General features: G+C 41.5%; 12 non-coding genes across 12 annotated transcripts; 10 read left to right on the forward strand and 2 right to left on the reverse strand.

Moving 5' to 3' along the window:
- Window positions 1–571: 571 nt before the first annotated feature.
- On the forward strand, window positions 572–735 carry LOC135049270 (U1 spliceosomal RNA). Its single transcript, XR_010241034.1, has one exon. It is a non-coding gene; the product is annotated as a U1 spliceosomal RNA (small nuclear RNA).
- Window positions 736–887: 152 nt separating this feature from the next.
- On the forward strand, window positions 888–1,050 carry LOC135049403 (U1 spliceosomal RNA). Its single transcript, XR_010241160.1, has one exon. It is a non-coding gene; the product is annotated as a U1 spliceosomal RNA (small nuclear RNA).
- Window positions 1,051–1,724: 674 nt separating this feature from the next.
- Window positions 1,725–1,889, forward strand: LOC135049524 (U1 spliceosomal RNA). The gene has a single exon (XR_010241270.1). It is a non-coding gene; the product is annotated as a U1 spliceosomal RNA (small nuclear RNA).
- A 149-nt stretch (window positions 1,890–2,038) lies between these two features.
- Window positions 2,039–2,201, forward strand: LOC135049507 (U1 spliceosomal RNA). Its single transcript, XR_010241254.1, has one exon. It is a non-coding gene; the product is annotated as a U1 spliceosomal RNA (small nuclear RNA).
- Window positions 2,202–2,875: 674 nt separating this feature from the next.
- On the forward strand, window positions 2,876–3,039 carry LOC135049272 (U1 spliceosomal RNA). Its single transcript, XR_010241036.1, has one exon. It is a non-coding gene; the product is annotated as a U1 spliceosomal RNA (small nuclear RNA).
- Window positions 3,040–3,191: 152 nt separating this feature from the next.
- On the forward strand, window positions 3,192–3,354 carry LOC135049570 (U1 spliceosomal RNA). Its single transcript, XR_010241308.1, has one exon. It is a non-coding gene; the product is annotated as a U1 spliceosomal RNA (small nuclear RNA).
- Window positions 3,355–4,028: 674 nt separating this feature from the next.
- LOC135049273 (U1 spliceosomal RNA) lies at window positions 4,029–4,192 on the forward strand. Its single transcript, XR_010241037.1, has one exon. It is a non-coding gene; the product is annotated as a U1 spliceosomal RNA (small nuclear RNA).
- A 152-nt stretch (window positions 4,193–4,344) lies between these two features.
- LOC135049404 (U1 spliceosomal RNA) lies at window positions 4,345–4,507 on the forward strand. Its single transcript, XR_010241161.1, has one exon. It is a non-coding gene; the product is annotated as a U1 spliceosomal RNA (small nuclear RNA).
- A 674-nt stretch (window positions 4,508–5,181) lies between these two features.
- LOC135049351 (U1 spliceosomal RNA) lies at window positions 5,182–5,345 on the forward strand. The gene has a single exon (XR_010241111.1). It is a non-coding gene; the product is annotated as a U1 spliceosomal RNA (small nuclear RNA).
- A 152-nt stretch (window positions 5,346–5,497) lies between these two features.
- LOC135049643 (U1 spliceosomal RNA) lies at window positions 5,498–5,660 on the forward strand. Its single transcript, XR_010241363.1, has one exon. It is a non-coding gene; the product is annotated as a U1 spliceosomal RNA (small nuclear RNA).
- A 14,172-nt stretch (window positions 5,661–19,832) lies between these two features.
- Window positions 19,833–19,996, reverse strand: LOC135049394 (U1 spliceosomal RNA). Its single transcript, XR_010241151.1, has one exon. It is a non-coding gene; the product is annotated as a U1 spliceosomal RNA (small nuclear RNA).
- A 151-nt stretch (window positions 19,997–20,147) lies between these two features.
- Window positions 20,148–20,311, reverse strand: LOC135049242 (U1 spliceosomal RNA). The gene has a single exon (XR_010241008.1). It is a non-coding gene; the product is annotated as a U1 spliceosomal RNA (small nuclear RNA).
- Between the last annotated feature and the right edge of the window lie 2,028 nt (window positions 20,312–22,339).

Genomic DNA, 22,339 nt, shown 5'->3' on the forward strand with positions numbered 1-22,339 from the left:
CTCCTTTCTGCTTACTTTGTGCCTTCCAACGCACAATGCGAACTACAGGTAGTGCTGCAGGGCCCACACCCTTTTACTTGCCTTACAGAGCAGCTCTGGAGCTGTTACAGTGCCCAGCTGCTGCAAGAAATCAGCTTGAATGCTTCAGGGGCTGGGGCATAGCCAACATGAGCCCCACACCGAAGGAGGGTGGAGGTGTTTAATGCAAACTAGGGGTCAGCCAAGTGCCGCAAAAGGCCACCATGCCCTGCACGCCCCTTTTCTCTTTTCATATGCAGACGAGGGTTGAAGCCAACTTTGACCCACTGCTTGGATGACATCACCATATGCAAATCTATCTGCTGCAGGCCTTCCCCCAGGAATGCTTGCACTAGTTGTTGCATTTGGTTTGTTGTTTGGGGGTGCTTCAGTATTAGGCAGCCTTCTGCCCTCCCATGTTCATCTGAAAATATGTGTTCTCCCTGCAGTTGTTGTCCCCAGATGAGAGTTCCCTTGTGCTGCCTCAGTTGAATCTCCTTTACTTGACAGAGATGTGCCTGAGCAGCGGCCCTCCCCAGCCATATCCCAAATCATACTTATTTTGCATAGGAGATACCATTGTTATGAAGATTGTTCTCCCAGGGTGCGGTTCATTCATTGCACTCTGGGTATGCTGACCCCTGTGATTTCCCCAAATGTGGGAAACTCGACTGCATTATTTGTGGTAGTGGTGGACTGTGTTTGTGCTTTCCTCTGGTCAGCTCTGGTAAAAGTCAGATTTCTTTGTCTCAGATCTTCCTCTAGCCTTGTTCTTCTTTCGAGAGTTCCTTTGTGCTGCCTCAGTTGGATCTCCTTCACTTGACAGGGGGGTGCCCGAGCAGCGACCCTCCCCAGCTCTAGCCCAACTCCTACTTACCTGCCAGGTGAGATACTATGATCATGAAGGTGCTTCTCCCAGGGCAAGGCTCACCCATTGCACTCTGGGTGTGCTGCCCCTGCAATTTCCCCAAATGTGGGAAACTTGACTGCATAATTTGTGTTTCCCCTGGTCGGCTCTCGTATAATTCAGATCTCTTTGTCTCAGGTCTCTCTCCAGCCTAGTTTGCTGTCTGTTTCCACTTCTCTTTTCTTGAGCCCCTCCCTTCTATACCCTTGTGCACTATCCTGACTTCTCCTCCCGTCTGCTTACTTTGTGCCTTCCAATGCACAATGCAAACTACAGGTAGTGCTGCAGGGCCCACACCCTTTTACTTGCCTTACAGAGCAGCTCTGGAGCTGTTACAGTGCCCAGCTGCTGCAAGAAATCAGCTTGAATGCTTCATGGGATGGGGCATGGCCAACATGAGCCCCACACCAAAGGAGGGTGGGGGTGTTTAATGCGATCTAGGGGTCATCCAAGCAGCGCAAAAGGCCGCCATGCCCTGCACGCCCCTTTTCTCTTTTCATATGCAGATGAGGGTTGAAGCCAACTTTGACCCACTGCTTGGATAACATCACCATATGCAAATCCATCTGCTGCAGGCCTTCCCCCAGGAATGCTTGCACTAGTTGTTGCATTTGGTTTGTTGTTTGGGGGTGCTTCAGTATTAGGCAGCCTTCTGCCCTCCCATGTTCATCTGAAAATATGTGTTCTCCCTGCAGTTGTTGTCCCCAGATGAGAGTTCCCTTGTGCTGCCTCAGTTGAATCTCCTTTACTTGACAGAGATGTGCATGAGCAGCGGCCCTCCCCAGCCCTATCCCAAATCATACTTATTTTGCATAGGAGATACCATGGTCATGAAGATTACTCTCCCAGGGTGAGGTTCATTCATTGCATTCTGGGTATGCTGACCCCTGTGATTTCCCCAAATGTGGGAAACGTGACTGCTTTATTTGTTGGTAGTGGGGGACTGTGTTTGTGTTTTCCTCTGATCTCTGGTAAAAGTCAGATTTCTTTGTTTCAGATCTTCCTCTAGCCTTGTTCTTCTTTCGAGAGTTTCCTTGTGCTGCCTCAGTTGGATCTCCTTCACTTGACAGGGGGGTGCCCGAGCAGCGACCCTCCCCAGCTCTAGCCCAACTCCTACTTACCTGCCAGGTGAGATACTATGATCATGAAGGTGCTTCTCCCAGGGCAAGGCTCACCCATTGCACTCTGGGTGTGCTGCCCCTGCGATATCCCCAAATGTGGGAAACTTGACTGCATAATTTGTGTTTCCCCTGGTCAGGTCTCGTATAATTCAGATCTCTTTGTCTCAGGTCTCTCTCCAGCCTAGTTTGCTGTCTGTTTCCACTTCTCTTTTCTTGAGCCGCTCCCTTCTATGCCCTTGCGCACTATCCTGACTTCTCCTCCTTTCTGCTTACTTTGTGCCTTCCAACGCACAATGCGAACTACAGGTAGTGCTGCAGGGCCCACACCCTTTTACTTGCCTTACAGAGCAGCTCTGGAGCTGTTACAGTGCCCAGCTGCTGCAAGAAATCAGCTTGAATGCTTCAGGGGCTGGGGCATAGCCAACATGAGCCCCACATCGAAGGAGGGTGGAGGTGTTTAATGCAAACTAGGGGTCAGCCAAGTGCTGCAAAAGGCCACCATGCCCTGCACGCCCCTTTTCTCTTTTCATATGCAGACGAGGGTTGAAGCCAACTTTGACCCACTGCTTGGATGACATCACCATATGCAAATCTATCTGCTGCAGGCCTTCCCCCAGGAATGCTTGCACTAGTTGTTGCATTTGGTTTGTTGTTTGGGGGTGCTTCAGTATTAGGCAGCCTTCTGCCCTCCCATGTTCATCTGAAAATATGTGTTCTCCCTGCAGTTGTTGTCCCCAGATGAGAGTTCCCTTGTGCTGCCTCAGTTGAATCTCCTTTACTTGACAGAGATGTGCCTGAGCAGCGGCCCTCCCCAGCCATATCCCAAATCATACTTATTTTGCATAGGAGATACCATTGTTATGAAGATTGTTCTCCCAGGGTGCGGTTCATTCATTGCACTCTGGGTATGCTGACCCCTGTGATTTCCCCAAATGTGGGAAACTCGACTGCATTATTTGTGGTAGTGGTGGACTGTGTTTGTGCTTTCCTCTGGTCAGCTCTGGTAAAAGTCAGATTTCTTTGTCTCAGATCTTCCTCTAGCCTTGTTCTTCTTTCGAGAGTTCCTTTGTGCTGCCTCAGTTGGATCTCCTTCACTTGACAGGGGGGTGCCCGAGCAGCGACCCTCCCCAGCTCTAGCCCAACTCATACTTACCTGCCAGGTGAGATACTATGATCATGAAGGTGCTTCTCCAAGGGCAAGGCTCACCCATTGCACTCTGAGTGTGCTGCTCCTGCGATTTCCCCAAATGTGGGAAACTTGACTGCATAATTTGTGTTTCCCCTGGTCAGGTCTCGTATAATTCAGATATCTTTGTCTCAGGTCTCTCTCCAGCCTAGTTTGCTGTCTGTTTCCACTTCTCTTTTCTTGAGCCGCTCCCTTCTATGCCCTTGCGCACTATCCTGACTTCTCCTCCTTTCTGCTTACTTTGTGCCTTCCAACGCACAATGCGAACTACAGGTAGTGCTGCAGGGCCCACACCCTTTTACTTGCCTTACAGAGCAGCTCTGGAGCTGTTACAGTGCCCAGCTGCTGCAAGAAATCAGCTTGAATGCTTCAGGGGCTGGGGCATAGCCAACATGAGCCCCACACCGAAGGAGGGTGGAGGTGTTTAATGCAAACTAGGGGTCAGCCAAGTGCCGCAAAAGGCCACCATGCCCTGCACGCCCCTTTTCTCTTTTCATATGCAGACGAGGGTTGAAGCCAACTTTGACCCACTGCTTGGATGACATCACCATATGCAAATCTATCTGCTGCAGGCCTTCCCCCAGGAATGCTTGCACTAGTTGTTGCATTTGGTTTGTTGTTTGGGGGTGCTTCAGTATTAGGCAGCCTTCCGCCCTCCCATGTTCATCTGAAAATATGTGTTCTCCCTGCAGTTGTTGTCCCCAGATGAGAGTTCCCTTGTGCTGCCTCAGTTGAATCTCCTTTACTTGACAGAGATGTGCCTGAGCAGCGGCCCTCCCCAGCCCTATCCCAAATCATACTTATTTTGCATAGGAGATACCATTGTTATGAAGATTGTTCTCCCAGGGTGCGGTTCATTCATTGCACTCTGGGTATGCTGACCCCTGTGATTTCCCCAAATGTGGGAAACTCGACTGCATTATTTGTGGTAGTGGTGGACTGTGTTTGTGCTTTCCTCTGGTCAGCTCTGGTAAAAGTCAGATTTCTTTGTCTCAGATCTTCCTCTAGCCTTGTTCTTCTTTCGAGAGTTCCTTTGTGCTGCCTCAGTTGGATCTCCTTCACTTGACAGGGGGGTGCCCGAGCAGCGACCCTCCCCAGCTCTAGCCCAACTCCTACTTACCTGCCAGGTGAGATACTATGATCATGAAGGTGCTTCTCCCAGGGCAAGGCTCACCCATTGCACTCTGGGTGTGCTGCCCCTGCAATTTCCCCAAATGTGGGAAACTTGACTGCATAATTTGTGTTTCCCCTGGTCGGCTCTCGTATAATTCAGATCTCTTTGTCTCAGGTCTCTCTCCAGCCTAGTTTGCTGTCTGTTTCCACTTCTCTTTTCTTGAGCCCCTCCCTTCTATACCCTTGTGCACTATCCTGACTTCTCCTCCCGTCTGCTTACTTTGTGCCTTCCAATGCACAATGCAAACTACAGGTAGTGCTGCAGGGCCCACACCCTTTTACTTGCCTTACAGAGCAGCTCTGGAGCTGTTACAGTGCCCAGCTGCTGCAAGAAATCAGCTTGAATGCTTCATGGGATGGGGCATGGCCAACATGAGCCCCACACCAAAGGAGGGTGGGGGTGTTTAATGCGATCTAGGGGTCATCCAAGCAGCGCAAAAGGCCGCCATGCCCTGCACGCCCCTTTTCTCTTTTCATATGCAGATGAGGGTTGAAGCCAACTTTGACCCACTGCTTGGATAACATCACCATATGCAAATCCATCTGCTGCAGGCCTTCCCCCAGGAATGCTTGCACTAGTTGTTGCATTTGGTTTGTTGTTTGGGGGTGCTTCAGTATTAGGCAGCCTTCTGCCCTCCCATGTTCATCTGAAAATATGTGTTCTCCCTGCAGTTGTTGTCCCCAGATGAGAGTTCCCTTGTGCTGCCTCAGTTGAATTTCCTTTACTTGACAGAGATGTGCCTGAGCAGCGGCCCTCCCCAGCCCTATCCCAAATCATACTTATTTTGCATAGGAGACACCATGGTCATGAAGATTGTTCACCCAGGGTGAGGTTCATTCATTGCATTCTGGGTATGCTGACCCCTGTGATTTCCCCAAATGTGGGAAACTCGCCTGCATTATTTGTGGTAGTGGGGGACTGTGTTTGTGTTTTCCGCTGGTCAGCTCTGGTAAAAGTCAGATTTCTTTGTCTCAGATCTTCCTCTAGCCTTGTTCTTCTTTCGAGAGTTCCATTGTGCTGCCTCAGTTGGATCTCCTTCACTTGACAGGGGGGTGCCCGAGCAGCGACCCTCCCCAGCTCTAGCCCAACTCCTATTTACCTGCCAGGTGAGATACTATGATCTTGAAGGTGCTTCTCCAAGGGCAAGGCTCACCCATTGCACTCTGGCTGTGCTGCCCCTGCGATTTCCCCAAATGTGGGAAACTTGACTGCATAATTTGTGTTTCCCCTGGTCGGCTCTCGTATAATTCAGATCTCTTTGTCTCAGGTCTCTCTCCAGCCTAGTTTGCTGTCTGTTTCCACTTCTCTTTTCTTGAGCCGCTCCCTTCTATGCCCTTGCGCACTATCCTGACTTCTCCCGTCTGCTTACTTTGTGCCTTCCAACGCACAATGCGAACTACAGGTAGTGCTGCAGGGCCCACACCCTTTTATTTGCCTTACAGAGCAGCTCTGGAGCTGTTACAGTGCCCAGCTGCTGCAAGAAATCAGCTTGAATGCTTCAGGGGCTGGGGCATAGTCAACATGAGCCCCACACCGAAGGAGGGTGGAGGTGTTTAATGCGAACTAGGGGTCATCCAAGCGCCGCAAAATGCCGCCATGCCCTGCATAACCCTTTTCTCTTTTCATATGCAGATGAGGGTTCCAGCCAACTTTGGCCCACTGCTTGGATGACATCACCGTATGCAAATTCGTCTCCTGCAGACCTTCCCCCAGGAATACTTGTACTAGTTATTGCATATGGTTTGATATTTGATGGTGCTTCAGTATTAGGCAGCCTTCCGCCCTCCCATGTTCATCTGAAAAGATGTGGTCTCCCTGCAGTTGTTGTCCCCAGACGAGAGTTCCCTTGTGCTTCCTCAGTTGAATCTCCTTAACTTGACGGGGGAGGGGCTGCCCGAGCAGCCACCCTCCCCAGCCCTATCCCAACTCATACTTATTTTGCATATGAGATCTCTATATCATGAAGATTGTTCTCACAGGGTGAGGTTCATCCATTATATTTTAAAATAGGAAGGTTCAAATTACATATTTGAATTGCATCTATGTGCTGGATTCAAATGTCCCCCCCCCTTCCTTTCTCAATTGTGCCCATCAGCAGCTATTCTAAGGTTGCTGCCAATGGGTGTGACACATTAATTTCTTCTGTGGGGTACACTGGACTCCACAAGGATTCACATTGGGGTGTAGAGTAGGATCTTGATCTGAGGCACCAACCGGCTCAAAGCTTTTGACTGTTCCCAAGATGCTCAGCGCATTCTCCTCTATAACCCCGCTTCCATGAACAGGGAGCTCAGTTTGTAGTTGTTGCCTTCAGTAGCAGGCCACTTAACAGGGGCCTGCCTCAAGCAGCCTATTCTTAGCTATTAATTTTGACAAGAAAAGAAGAACTTTTTTTATGAGAATCTACAAGGGCTGCAGCAGGCTAGGTCTAATAGACATCTTTACTGCAGCTTCATCACTCCCAGCGGCACTGTATACTCCCGTGCCCTGGTTGCTGGGTCACTGCAGCGGAGGCTCCGGTTTCTTCCTAAGGTCAGTCACACACAATGTAACACCCCGGTATAACAAGTGTGTAAACTATGTGGAACAGGTCAGGGATACCTTGATGGACTATTCCTCCTTCAGCAGCAGCTCTTCTCTATTCCTGGCAGAGAGGCAAGGTTTCCCCAGACACAAAGAAAGGCAGGCAGGGCTTTGTATGAAAGAATAAATGGTTTACCACATAACTCAGAAAAGGAACTGATTACAGTAGGGAAGGGAAAGATTTGATTCAAGCAACTTAAACACAGACACCATATACACTTTAAGTCATTACACAAATGGTAATATAACTAAATCTGAGATTAATACTATGTTGCTTAGTAATAGAAATCAACTTATGCAGACAATATTTAAGTCCAAGATAACATTGGTGTCACTGCAGGGAGTCTCTATGTGCACGTTGGGGCCCGGTTATGTTGTTACATAGTTATATGCAGCTATTGTCTCCTTTAGCTGTGAACAAAATATTGTAGCTCTGTGTAGTAAAGATGATTGTTTAAAACAAACTGGAGCTGCTTCCCATGTAAATCGCTGCATAGGTATAGTAAATATAGGATAATGTCCTTTGCAGTGGAGTAGGTTTCAGTATAAATATGGATTTATCTCACCCAGTCAATAGATGTTTCTGAGGCAGTTTCCCCTCAGATGTAGGCCAGTCAGCATTGGTATAAAGGCTTTATACTCTCCTGTCTCTGACACTTGCTGTGCACTCTCTTGGCTGAGAGTGTCATGGCGTTCTTACTTGTTAATTGCTGCACTTCCACTGCTGTATTTTGCACTACTGCTTACTCTCTCATGCAATTTTCAGCTTATTTGTCTCCCCTCTCTCAGCTGCTCATCTCTGCGTAATGGCGTCGCCAGCTCTTTCCTCACCATGGCTCCAACTGACTTCTCAAACTGCTGTTCAATTTTCTTTTAAATAAACTTTATTTAAAATGGCACAGGCAACTACACTGTTGTCAAAAATGTCCTTGTTGTTATGGGATATCACACGTGCCCCCCCCCAAAACATGCGTGTCCTCACGCATTTTGGTTTTATCCCTATATAAACTTCTCACTATATCCAGTCACATTCATTAGTGAACACAGATTATGTCTGAAACATTAACATTTATCAACATTTTTAACATCAGTATCTGATAGGTATAATTCCTTTTGTGCTATAGTACATTAACACATGCTCCTGGAGCAATCGGTTGAAATCTGGACAGTATATGGTCTTGAAAAGTTTGTCTAGGAAACCTCAACCCCCCTGCCATGGATGAGTATTGAACTCTTTCTAAACTGTCTTTGGGACATGCTGTACAAAACTGCAGCTGACTATGGTGGTTTTCTGTTTTGCAAGCCCTAGTCTTCTTGCCTCCTTGTCGGTGACAAACCACCTTAGTCTGCTGTAAATACATTTTATGAGCCTCTTCCATTCCATCTTGGGATTCAGTATCACAGCTGGTTTGGGACAATGGATTCTGGAGAGAAAGAGGCAGCAAGGTTCTTCTTACAGAACAGGTTGGACAGTTTCGGCACCATCTCTTGATGTCTTCCCTCATTTCAACCCAAAAGAACTTTTTCCAGATGCTTGTTTCCATCCTTTTGCACCCAGGGTGACCTGACTTGTCGTGATATTCTTCAAGCACATAACAAGCACTTTGTCTTGGAATTACAAGTTGACTGATCCTATAATGAGTATTAGGATCCACACTACATCGAACCAACTGTCCTTTCTCTTCAAACAGCCTTTCTCGCTGTCTCAACAACTTCAGGAGTTCTGGCGAGGATTCTTGCCTTTGTCGCTTGGTCAGGTATTTCCCAATCTTCAGTAAGGCTTTGAGGTGTCTTATCATCTGACTTTTATCTTGCAGGTGGTCAAAACTGGTTCCTTGAATAGGTTGCTCACAGTTTCTAGAACTGGATGCTATATTATTCATGCCTAACATTGAAGCATTCTTTCGGATAATCTGGACACTGGAGATGGGCATTTCTATCATTATTTGGCTGGCCTTATTTTTTTCATGTTCCTCTCTTACAGATAATTCTGTTATCATTCTTCCCTTTTGTTTGGCTATCCCAGGTTGAAGGCCTTGTTTCTCCTGGAGCTTGTCAGTTTGAAACTCTCCTTGGAGTGCTGCTACGAGCTCCTCACAGCAGTTCCGCAACACATTCATGCCCACTATCACTGGAGGCAATCCATCATCTTGGGCAGTGGTGATGATGAAGCCTTGCTGTGGTAGCACTGTTCGTCCGATTTGAATTTCAGCTTCCCAGTATCCTTTGCAAGGGATGCAGTGCCCATTGCTTGCAATCGGGTTTATCAATGTGGAAGTTGACGGAAACATCTGTTCCTCAGTCCAATGCTGCTCAAACTGTGTTGCTTGTATTGTGGTCACTTGTGATCCAGTGTCTAAGAGAGCGGGCATTGAGACTCCATTGATGCAAACTTGAACCACCGGGCATTGGCTAACATAACGGGTTAACCACATGAATTTGGAGTTTAAATGATCTGGCTGCTCAAATTCTCTCTTAATTTGTCCGCTTCCTTCACAGCTTTGAAAAATGGGTCGCCTTTGGGAGGCAAAGTGGTTGGAAAAAAGTGTCTCCCTGTTTCTATGTAGGTCCCATTGGGAACTGTTCAGTGGTCTCCTCTCCTGGCACCATTCCATTTCTTCATGGAGCAGTGCCTGCTGTCTCTTCAGAATCTGCAGGTCTCTGCGCATCTCTGTCACACCACGTGTCAGTTCAGCCAGCAGACTTCGTAACTCACTAGAAGAGTCAAATATGCATGTCTTTGAACATGGCACTGTCACTCCTTTTACTGTAGGTGGGTAAGTAGCTCCTTTAAAACTTGACTCCTGGGCATCAGAATTCTCTTGATACCGTGGCATCTCTGGAATAGACTCTTGTGGAACAGCCCCTGAAGTAAGACTGGAGCCTAGAACTTTAATCGCAGCCTCTTTAAAATCCAGGAATGTGCTTCCAGGCTTCTGCAATCTCAATAGTCGCAGCTGAGTTTTTACAAATTCGCCCCTTGCAACTTCAGTGAACTGGTCCAATAACATTTTCTCTTTGTCATGCACTTCCTCAGGGTCTGCTTGCTGAACATCTCTGAGTGCTTCCTGAAAGCTGAGGGCATAGCCCCGTAGTGACTCTCCTGGTTGTTGCTTTCGAGCAAAGAAGTGCATTTTAAGTTCTGACACTGTCCTTGTGTCAAATGTGGTAGCAAGCCTGTTGAGGATCTGGTCCACAGTCTTCTTCTCTTCAGTAGGCCAGGAAGTAACCTCTCTAAGTGCAAGCCCTTTCAACTGTCCCATCAAGATCTCCAACTTTTGCTGCTCTTTCAGCGGGTACAGACGAAACAAAGACTGCAGTAGTATCCTCATCAGTTTATTTTTGTCAATTACCATTTTAATAATCGGGTAAAGAAAATTAAGTGGATTTTTGAAAGAAAACAATACTGTCAATATACTATTAAAACAAATTAAAATGGTAAAAGTTATTGTACTTTAAGTAAAAATAAAAGAGCAAAAATATCAATCCCAGTTTTGGATTACTTTAATTAACAAAAAAAAATGCATATAGCAGAGGATAGTTTCAATCTGCCTACCTCTGGGCTATGGACCCAGCATGCTTCCATTACAGTACTCTGCTGCACATGTAATTGCAAGAGATCCTGAAGCACTCACTCATCATGGGAAAGTACCAATGTGTTTCTTCATTGGTTGATGGAAGAAACATCTTACAAAAACTCTCCAGATTATTGACTATTTAAAGTTTTTCTTGGAAACGTTCTAGATGAATGCTTATCAGCCTTTGTCAGTATGTACTTTTGCAAAGTGTCGCTGTGGCGCAATCAGTTAGTGTGTAAGGCTATTAACCAAAAGGTTGGTGGTTCAATCCCACCCAGGGACGTAATTGACCTTGTTATCAGATTTTGGTGATCTTTAAGTAGACAAGTCAAAATTTCAAAAACCCCTCTTATGGTGTAGGGTACCTGGCCTTCTCTGATGTAATCAGAGTTAGATTTGATTCAGTGATTTTATAAAAACAGCTAGGAAGCACAATTTAGCAGTGGTTTGCAGAGAAAAAGAAATATGCTGGCAAAAAAATCCAATTGAGTGATTAAACAGCTCTTCATTTTCTGGCTTTACTTTTATGCTTACAAATTTGTTCTCTGAAAAGTGTCCACAAAGCCAAATATCTGATTAACATCTTTGTAGGGATGGTTTTTCACCTATTACTAAATTAAACTTGCTTCATTGGAAAGGCAGCAAGATGCATCCTCATTTCAATATCTACTGAAATAATACAGGTTGACACCAGGAAACATTAACGCCACTGCATCCTTGCTGCTTTCTCATGTGGAAGTCTGTTTAATGTGAAAACAAGGTGATATCTAATTAGCACACAGGTAAGGAATTAAGAAAATCTTTATTTAAGGGTGAAGATGTTTCTCACAAAATCGTTGCCCCAATGCATCATTGAAATTCAAGCTGGAAAGATGATTTTAATATATCACTTGTACATTTTGTATTGCTCTTCTGGTGACAATGTAGTTTGTTTTTGTCAATTACCATTTTAATAATAGGGTAAAGAAAATTAAGTGGATTTTTGAAAGAAAACAATACTGTCAATATACTATTAAAACAAATTAAAATGGTAAAAGTTATTGTACTTTAAGTAAAAATAAAAGCTAAAATATCAATCCCAGTTTTGGATTACTTTAATGAACAAAAAAATATGCATATAGCAAAGGATAGTTTCAATCTGCCTACCTCTGGGTTATGGACCCAGCATGCTTCCATTACAGTACTCTGCTGCACATGTAAGTGCAAGAGATCCTGAAGCACTCACTCATCATGCGAAAGTACCAATGTGTTTCTTCATTGGTTGCTGGAAGAAACATCTTACAAAAACTCTCCAGATTATTGACTTTTTAAAGTTTTTCTAGGAAACGTTCTAGATGAATGCTTATTAGTCTTTGTCAGTATTTACTTTTTGCAAAGTGTCTCTGTGGCGCAATCGGTTAGTGTGTTCAGCTATTAATCAAAAGGTTGGTGGTTCAATCCCACCCAGGGACGTGATTGACCTTGTGATCAGATTTTGGTGATATTTAAGTAGACAAGTCAAAATTGCAAACCCCCTCTTATGGTGTAGGGTACCTGGCCTTCTCTGATGTAATCAGAGTTAGATTTGATTAAGTGATTTTATAAAAAAAACAGCTAGGAAGCACAATTTAGCAGTGAGTTGCAGAGAAAAAGAAAAATGCTGGCAGAAAAATCCAATTGAGTGATTAAACAGCTCTTCATTTTCTGGCTTTATTTTTATGATAACAAATTTGTTCTCTGAAAAGTGTCCACAAAGCCAAGTATCTGATTAACATCTTTGTAGGGATGGTTTTTCACCTATTACTAAATTAAACTTGCTTCATTGGAAAGGCAGCAAGATGCATCCTCATTTCAATATCTACGGAAATAATACAGGTTGACACCATGAAACATTAACGCCACTGCATCTTTGCTGTTTTCTCATGTGGAAGTCTGTTTAATGTGAAAACAAGGTGATATCTAATTAGCACACAGGTAAGGAATTAAGAAAATCTTTATTTAAGGGTGAAGATGTTTCTCACAAAATCGTTGCCCCAATGCATCATTGAAATCCAAGCTGGAAAGATGATTTTAATATATTACTTGAACATTTTATATTGCTCTTCTGGTGATAATGTAGTTTGTTTTTGTCAATTACCATTTTAATAATCGGGTAAAGAAAATTAAGTGGATTTTTGAAAGAAAACAATATTGTCAATATACTATTAAAACAAATTAAAATGGTAAAAGTTATTGTACTTTAAGTAAAAATAAAAGAGCAAAAATATCAATCCCAGTTTTGGATTACTTTAATTAACAAAAAAAATGCATATAGCAGAGGATAGTTTCAATCTGCCTACCTCTGGGTTATGGACCCAGCATGCTTCCATTACAGTACTCTGCTGCACATGTAAGTGCAAGAGATCCTGAAGCACTCACTCATCATGGGAAAGTACCAATGTGTTTCTTCATTGGTTGATGGAAGAAACATCTTACAAAAACTCTCCACATTATTGACTTTTTAAAATGTTTCTAGGAATCGTTCTAGATGAATGCTTATTAGCCTTTGTCAGTATGGACTTTTGCAAAGTGTTGCTGTGGTGCAATCAGTTACTGTGTAAGGCTATTAACCAAAAGGTTGGTGGTTCAATCCCACCCAGGGACGTAATTGACCTTGTTATCAGATTTTGGTGATCTTTATGTAGACAAGTCAAAATTTCGAAAACCCCTGTTATGGTGTAGGGTACCTGGCCTTCTCTGATGTAATCAGAGTTAGATTTGATTCAGTGATTTTATAAAAACAGCTAGGAAGCACAATTTAGCAGTGGGTTGCAGAGAAAAAGAAATAAGCTGGCAAAAAAATCCAATTGAGTGATTAAATAGCTCTTCATTTTCTGGCTTTATTTTTATGCTAACAAATTTGTTCTCTGAAAAGTGTCCACAAAGCCAAGTATCTGATTAACATCTTTGTAGGGATGGTTTTTCACCTATTACTAAATTAAACTTGCTTCATTGGAAAGGCAACAAGATGCATCCTCATTTCAATATCTACTGAAATAATACAGGTTGACACCAGGAAACATTAACGCCACTGCATCCTTGCTGCTTTCTCATGTGGAAGTCTGTTTAATGTGAAAACAAGGTGATATCTAATTAGCACACAGGTAAGGAATTAAGAAAATCTTTATTTAAGGGTGAAGATGTTTCTCACAAAATCGTTGCCCCAATGCATCATTTAAATTCAAGCTGGAAAGATGATTTTAATATATCATTTGTACATTTTGTATTGCTCTTCTGGTGACAATGTAGTTTGTTTTTGTCAATTACCATTTTAATAATCGGGTAAAGAAAATTAATTGGATTTTTGAAAGAAAACAATACTGTCAATATACTATTAAAACAAATTAAAATGGTAAAAGTAATTGTACTTTAAGTAAAAATAAAAGAGCAAAAATATCAATCCCAGTTTTGGATTACTTTAATTAACAAAAAAAAATGCATATAGCAGAGGATAGTTTCAATCTGCCTACCTCTGGGTTATGGACCCAGCATGCTTCCATTACAGTACTCTGCTGCACATGTAAGTGCAAGAGATCCTGAAGCACTCACTCATCATGGGAAAGTACCAATGTGTTTCTTCATTGGTTGATGGAAGAAACATCTTACAAAAACTCTCCACATTATTGACTTTTTTAAATGTTTCTAGGAATCGTTCTAGATGAATGCTTATTAGCCTTTGTCAGTATGGACTTTTGCAAAGTGTTGCTGTGGCGCAATCAGTTACTGTGTAAGGCTATTAACCAAAAGGTTGGTGGTTCAATCCCACCCAGGGATGTAATTGACCTTGTTATCAGATTTTGGTGATCTTTATGTAGACAAGTCAAAATTTCAAACCCCCTCTTATGGTGTAGGGTACCTGGCCTTCTCTGATGTAATCAGAGTTAGATTTGATTCAGTGATTTTATAAAAACAGCTAGGAAGCACAATTTAGCAGTGGGTTGCTGAGAAAAAGAAATATGCTGGCAAAAAAATCCAATTGAGTGATTAAACAGCTCTTCATTTTCTGGCTTTATTTTTATGCTAACAAATTTGTTCTCTGAAAAGTGTCCACAAAGCCAAGTTTCTGATTAACACATTTGTAGGGATGGTTTTTCACCTATTACTAAATTAAACTTGCTTCATTGGAAAGGCAGCAAGATGCATCCTCATTTGAATATCTACTGAAATAATACAGGTTGACACCAGGAAACATTAACGCCACTGCATCCTTGCTGCTTTCTCATGAGGAAGTCTGTTTAATGTGAAAACAAGGTGATATCTAATTAGCACACAGGTAAGGAATTAAGAAAATCTTTATTTAAGGGTGAAGATGTTTCTCACAAAATCGTTGCCCCAATGCATCATTGAAATTCAAGCTGGAAAGATGATTTTAATATATCACTTGTACATTTTGTATTGCTCTTCTGGTGACAATGTAGTTTGTTTTTGTCAATTACCATTTTAATAATCGGGTAAAGAAAATTAAGTGGATTTTTGAAAGAAAACAATACTGTCAATATACTATTAAAACAAATGAAAATGGTAAAAGTTATTGTACTTTAAGTAAAAATAAAAGAGCAAAAATATCAATCCCAGTTTTGGATTACTTTAATTAACAAAAAAAAACGCATATAGCAGAGGATAGTTTCAATCTGCCTACATCTGGGCTATGGACCCAGCATGCTTCCATTACAGTACTCTGCTGCACATGTAATTGCAAGAGATCCTGAAGTACTCACTCATCATGGGAAAGTACCAATGTGTTTCTTCATTGGTTGATGGAAGAAACATCTTACAAAAACTCTCCAGATTATTGACTATTTAAAGTTTTTCTAGGAAACGTTCTAGATGAATGCTTATTAGCCTTTGTCAGTATGTACTTTTGCAAAGTGTCGCTGTGGCGCAATCAGTTAGTGTGTACGGCTATTAACCAAAAGGTTGGTGGTTCAATCCCACCCAGGGATGTAATTGACCTTGTTATCAGATTTTGGTGATCTTTAAGTAGACAAGTCAAAATTTCAAAAACCCCTGTTATGGTGTAGGGTACCTGGCCTTCTCTGATGTAATCAGAGTTAGATTTGATTCAGTGATTTTATAAAAACAGCTAGGAAGCACAATTTAGCAGCGGTTTGCAGAGAAAAAGAAATATGCTGGCAAAAAAATCCAATTGAGTGATTAAACAGCTCTTCATTTTCTGGCTTTATTTTTATGCTAACAAATTTGTTCTCTGAAAAGTGTCCACAAAGCCAAGTATCTGATTAACATCTTTGTAGGGATGGTTTTTCACCTATTGCTAAATTAAACTTGCTTTATTGGAAAGGCAGCAAGATGCATCCTCATTTCAATATCTACTGAAATAATACAGGTTGACACCAGGAAACATTAACGCCACTGCATCCTTGCTGCTTTCTCATGTGGAAGTCTGTTTAATGTGAAAACAAGGTGATATCTAATTAGCACACAGGTAAGGAATTAAGAAAATCTTTATTTAAGGGTGAAGATGTTTCTCACAAAATCGTTGCCCCAATGCATCATTGAAATTCAAGCTGGAAAGATGATTTTAATATATCACTTGTACATTTTGTATTGCTCTTCTGGTGACAATGTAGTTTGTTTTTGTCAATTACCATTTTAATAATAGGGTAAAGAAAATTAAGTGGATTTTTGAAAGAAAACAATACTGTCAATATACTATTAAAACAAATTAAAATGGTAAAAGTTATTGTACTTTAAGTAAAAATAAAAGAGCAAAAATATCAATCCCAGTTTTGGATTACTTTAATTAACAAAAAAAAAAATGCATATAGCAGAGGATAGTTTCAATCTGCCTACCTCTGGGTTAAGGGGCCCAGCATGCTTCCATTGCAGTACTCTGCTGCACATGTAAGTGCAAGAGATTCTGAAGCACTCACTCATCATGGGAAAGTACCAATGTGTTTCTTCATTGGTTGATGGAAGAAACATCTTACAAAAACTCTCCAGATTATTGACTTTTTAAAGTTTTCTAGGAAACGTTCTAGATGAATGCTTATTAGCCTTTGTCAGTATGTACTTTTGCAAAGTGTCTCTGTGGTGCAATCGGTTAGTGTGTTTGGTTATTAACCAAAGGGTTGGTGGTTCAATCCCACCCATGGATGTTATTGACCTTGTCATCAGATTTTGGTGATCTTTAAGTAGACAAGTCAAAATTTCAAACCCCCTCTTATGGTGTAGGGTACCTGGCCTACTCTGATGTAATCAGAGTTAGATTTGATTAAGTGATTTTATCAAAAAACAGCTAGGAAGCACAATTTAGCAGTGGTTTGCAGAGAAAATGAAATATGCTGGCAGAAAAATCCAATTGAGTGATTAAACAGCTCTTCATTTTCTGGCTTTATTTTTATGCTAACTAATTTATTCTCTGAAAAGTGTCCACAAAGCCAAGTATCGGATTAACATCTCTGTAGGGATGGTTTTTCACCTATTACTAAATTAAACTTGCTTCATTGGAAAGGCAGCAAGATGCATCCTCATTTCAATATCTACTGAAATAATACAGGTTGACACCAGGAAACATTAACGCCACTGCATCCTTGCTGCTTTCTCATGTGGAAGTCTGTTTAATGTGAAAAAAAGGTGATATCTAATTAGCACACAGGTAAGGAATTAAGAAAATCTTTATTTAAGGGTAAGATGTTTCTCACAAAATCGTTGCCCCAATGCATCATTGAAATTCAAGCTGGAAAGATGATTTTAATATATCACTTGTACATTTTGTATTGCTCTTCTGGTGACAATGTAGTTTGTTTTTGTCAATTACCATTTTAATAATCGGGTAAAGAAAATTAAGTGGATTTTTGAAAGAAAACAATACTGTCTATATACTATTAAAACAAATTAAAAAGGTAAAAGTTATTGTACTTTAAGTAAAATAAAAAGAGCAAAAATATCAATCCCAGTTTTGGATTACTTTAATTAACAAAAAAAAAATGCATATAGCAGAGGATAATTTCAATCTGCCTACCTCTGGGTTATGGACCCAGCATGCTTCCATTACAGTACTCTGCTGCACATGTAAGTGCAAGAGATCCTGAAGCACTCACTCATCATGGGAAAGTACCAATGTGTTTCTTCATTGGTTGATGGAAGAAACATCTTACAAAAACTCTCCAGATTATTGACTATTTAAAGTTTTTCTAGGAAACGTTCTAGATGAATGCTTATTAGCCTTTGTCAGTATGTACTTTCACAAAGTGTCGCTGTAGCGCAATCAGTTAGTGTGTACGGCTATTAACCAAAAAGTTGGTGGTTCAATCCCACCCAGGGACGTAATTGACCTTGTGATCAGATTTTGGTGATATTTAAGTAGACAAGTCAAAATTTCAAACCCTCTCTTATGGTGTAGGGTACCTGGCCTACTCTGATGTAATCAGTTAGATTTGATTAAGTGATTTTATAAAAAAAACAGCTAGGAAGCACAATTTAGCAGTGGGTTGCAGAGAAAAAGAAATATGCTGGCAGAAAAATCCAATTGAGTGATTAAACAGCTCTTCATTTTCTGGCTTTATTTTTATGCTAACAAATTTGTTCTCTGAAAAGAGTCCACAAAGCCAAGTATCTGATTAACACCTTTGTAGGGATGGTTTTTCACCTATTACTAAATTAAACATGCTTCATTGGAAAGGCAGCAAGATGCATCCTCATTTCAATATCTACTGAAATAATACAGGTTGACACCAGGAAACATTAACGCCACTGCATCCTTGCTGCTTTCTCATGTGGAAGTCTGTTTAATGTGAAAACAAGGTGATATCTAATTAGCACACAGGTAAGGAATTAAGAAAATCTTTATTTAAGGGTGAAGAGGTTTCTCACAAAATCGTTGCCCCAATGCATCATTGAAATTCAAGCTGGAAAGATGATTTTAATATATCACTTGTACATTTTGTATTGCTCTTCTGGTGACAATGTAGTTTGTTTTTGTCAATTACCATTTGAATAATAGGGTAAAGAAAATTAAGTGGATTTTTGAAAGAAAACAATACTGTCAATATACTATTAAAACAAATTAAAATAATAAAAGTTATTGTACTTTAAGTAAAAATAAAAGAGCAAAAATATCAATCCCAGTTTTGGATTACTTTAATTAACAAAAAAAAAATGCATATAGCAGAGGATAGTTTCAATCTGCCTACCTCTGGGTTATGGGCCCAGCATGCTTCCATTGCAGTACTCTGCTGCACATGTAAGTGCAAGAGATCCTGAAGCACTCACTCATCATGGGAAAGTACCAATGTGTTTCTTCATTGGTTGATGGAAGAAACATCTTACAAAAACTCTCCAGATTATTGACTTTTTAAAGTTTTTCTAGGAAACGTTCTAGATGAATGCTTATTAGCCTTTGTCAGTATATGCTTTTGCAATGTGTCTCTGTGGCGCAATCAGTTAGCGTGTTCGGTTATTAACCAAAAGGTTGGTGGTTCAATCCTACCCAGGGACGTAATTTACCTTGTTATCAGATTTTGGTGATCTTTAAGTAGACAAGTCAAAATTTCAAACCCCCTCTTATGGTGTAGGGTACCTGGCCTTCTCTGATGTAATCAGAGTTAGATTTGATTAAGTGATTTTATAAAAGAACAGCTAGGAAGCACAACTTAGCAGTGGGTTGCAGAGAAAAAGAAATACGCTTGCAGAAAAATCCAATTGAGTGATTAAACAGCTCTTCATTTTCTGGCTTTATTTTTATGCTAACAAATTTGTTCTCTGAAAAGTGTCCACAAAGCCAAGTATCTGATTAACACCTTTGTAGGGATGGTTTTTCACCTATTACTAAATTAAACTTGCTTCATTGGAAAGGCAGCAAGTGATGTCATCCAAGCAGTGGGTCAAAGTTGGCTTCATCCCTCGTCTGCTCATGAAAAGAGAAAAGGGATATGCAGGGCATGGCGGCCTTTTGCGACGCTTGGATGACCCCTAGTTCGCAATAAACAACCCCACCCTCCTTCGGTGTGGGGCTCATGTTGGCCATGCCCCAGCCCCTAAAGCATTCAAGCTGATTTCTTGCAGCAGCTGGGTACTGTAACAGCTCCAGAGCTGCTCTGTAAGGCAAGTAAAAGGGTGTGGGCCCTGCAGCACTACCTGTAGTTTGCATTGTGCATTGGAAGGCACAAAGTAAGCAGACGGGAGGAGAAGTCAGGATAGTGCACAAGGTTATAGAAGGGATGGGCTCAAGAAAAGAGAAGTGGAAACAGACAGCATACTAGGCTGGAGAGAGACCTGAGACAAAGAGATCTGAATTATACGAGAGCCGTCCAGGGGAAACACAAATTATGCAGTCAAGTTTCCCACATTTGGGGAAATCGCAAGGGGCAGCACACCCAGAGTGCAATGGGTGAGCCTTGCCCTGGGAGAAGCACCTTCATGATCATAGTATCTCACCTGGCAGGTTAGTAGGAGTTGGGCTAGAGCTGGGGAGGGTCGCTGCTCGGGCACTACCTTTCAAGTGAAGGAGATCCAACTGAGGCAGCACAAGGGAACTCTCAAAAGAAGAACAAGGCTAGAGGAAGATCTGATATAAAGAAATCTGACTTTTACCAGAGCTGACCAGAGGAAAGCACAAACACAGTCCACCACTACCACAAATAATGCAGTCGAGTTTCCCACATTTGGGGAAATCACAGGGGTCAGCATACCCAGAATGCAATGAATGAACCTCACCCTGGGAGAACAATCTTCATGACAATAGTATCTCCTATGCAAAATAAGTATGATTTGGGATAGATGATACTGGATGTGTACACAACCGCCCACACACCAACCTTGTGTGGACAGAAGTATACACTCTCCGGCGCCAGTACCCGCTGGATCAAGGAGATTTTAGACAATGGCGGAGACTGCTGCTCCTGATACAGGGATAATTGCAATCCCTATATTGAACAAAAAAACACAAAAACTACCCACACAGGTGTGACCCTCTGTAGGAAATCAGTAGCGCTGTCCCCACCATTTATCGGAGATAATCAATAAATAATTAAAAAATGGCTAATTACTATTAAATTTTAAAACATATAAATCATATTTTATTAACATATATTGCTGCAGCAAAATTGACATACATAAAAATGCATATTGTGTATAGTGGATGCCTTTAATGTAAATGCTCCACATACACAAATGTATATACTTAATTACGTTTATTCTCTGAGGCTTGGATTTTAATAAGCTGACTTCAAAATGTCCACATAGATTAATGATAGACCAATGAGCTCGGCATTTACGGACACTGCTTGCATGAGTATGTCCTTAATTAATTAATGTCCCGAAAAAGATGTGTGCACACATATATCACTTTGAATGGATAGTTACCATGGGCGATAAGTTTTTCATTCACCTCTTTAGAACAGTCTGTTTAGGACCGTCCCAATTGGAAAGACTCCCTCTGCTGGTGCTTGTCCATTTACTGCAGAATATCTGGAGACAATATCCACGGGAATCCGTCCACAGTGCTCCGGCTCCCTCTGCTGGTGGCTAACCGCAATTGCAGGTGGACTGGCTGTTTTGTCGTAGCCAGAAGCCGGTGATCGTGTAAAACAAGCAGGAGGTGATAGTCACTGCCAGTAGGTCCTTCGAAAACGCGTTTCTCCGCCTTCCCAGTGCGTTCAGCGGCTTCCTCAGTTCGAATGACCATCATCCCAATGAACACTTTATATAGCCCCACTTATTTGAAATTCCCGCGGCCATTCGCGCATGCGCACTCAAACGTGCGTTCCAAGCCTCAGTCTCATTACAAACTTTAAATAGACTCCAGCGGCCATTTTAGCTGGTTAAAACACACGATCCAAGCCTCATTATCACACCCGGAAGTTGCATCCATCGTTCTTATTAACAATATCAGAATCAAGCCTCGTTTTAAAACATAATTATCTACAACTTCATATTCAATTATACTGAACTCTAATGCAATTTGCTCAACAAGATTACGTCACTTAGTTTAATCATAATTAATTTATCATGATTACAAGTAATCCATGTCTTATTTGACAACATCAGTACAAATATGACCGTATTTAAGAACAATATTAATACTAGTCAACACATCCTATTTTATTAGCACAGGTGATAAATATATTAAATATACTGCTCAACAGTATCATTACTCGGAAATAAAAGGGGACTAATTTTGATTATAATTTGTACTTTATAATTTATAATTTAGATCCCCACACGCCATCTTGTGGTTCAAATACATAATTACACCCCTTCGTATTGTTATACATAATCCTGTTATCTCCATCTCCTTAATCCAGCATCATAAGGAACCATATCCTATCCCACCCCCCCATATATTATATGTCAAGAATGATATTTATAAAAATCAAATATTTATATTATAAATATTAAACATTTGAACTTAGATTTTATTTAACTCAACCGTATCATTCAGACCCTGCGGGATCAAGGTTTTTAGGCTAAAGATCCAGAAAGCCTCTTTCTTACATAACCTTTTATACCTATCACCTCCTCTACTGGTTACCGCCACTTGTTCAATTGCCATGATTTGTAGATTATCACTTTTCCCTCCATTGCATTCCAAAATATGGCGGTATAGGTAGGTGTTTCCTACTTTTTTATCTATCTGTCTTTTATGCTCCATGAACCTAACGTGAAGTGCCCGAGTGGTGCGCCCCACGTACTGTGCTCCACAACCACACTGTAAGACGTAGATAACATACATGGATCTACAATTCAGAAAACTTTTTATATTGAATTTCTCTCCCGATACAGATGAGACAAATT

The sequence above is a fragment of the Pseudophryne corroboree genome, unplaced genomic scaffold, assembly GCF_028390025.1.
Source record: "Pseudophryne corroboree isolate aPseCor3 unplaced genomic scaffold, aPseCor3.hap2 scaffold_99, whole genome shotgun sequence".
Lineage (NCBI taxonomy): Eukaryota > Metazoa > Chordata > Amphibia > Anura > Myobatrachidae > Pseudophryne > Pseudophryne corroboree.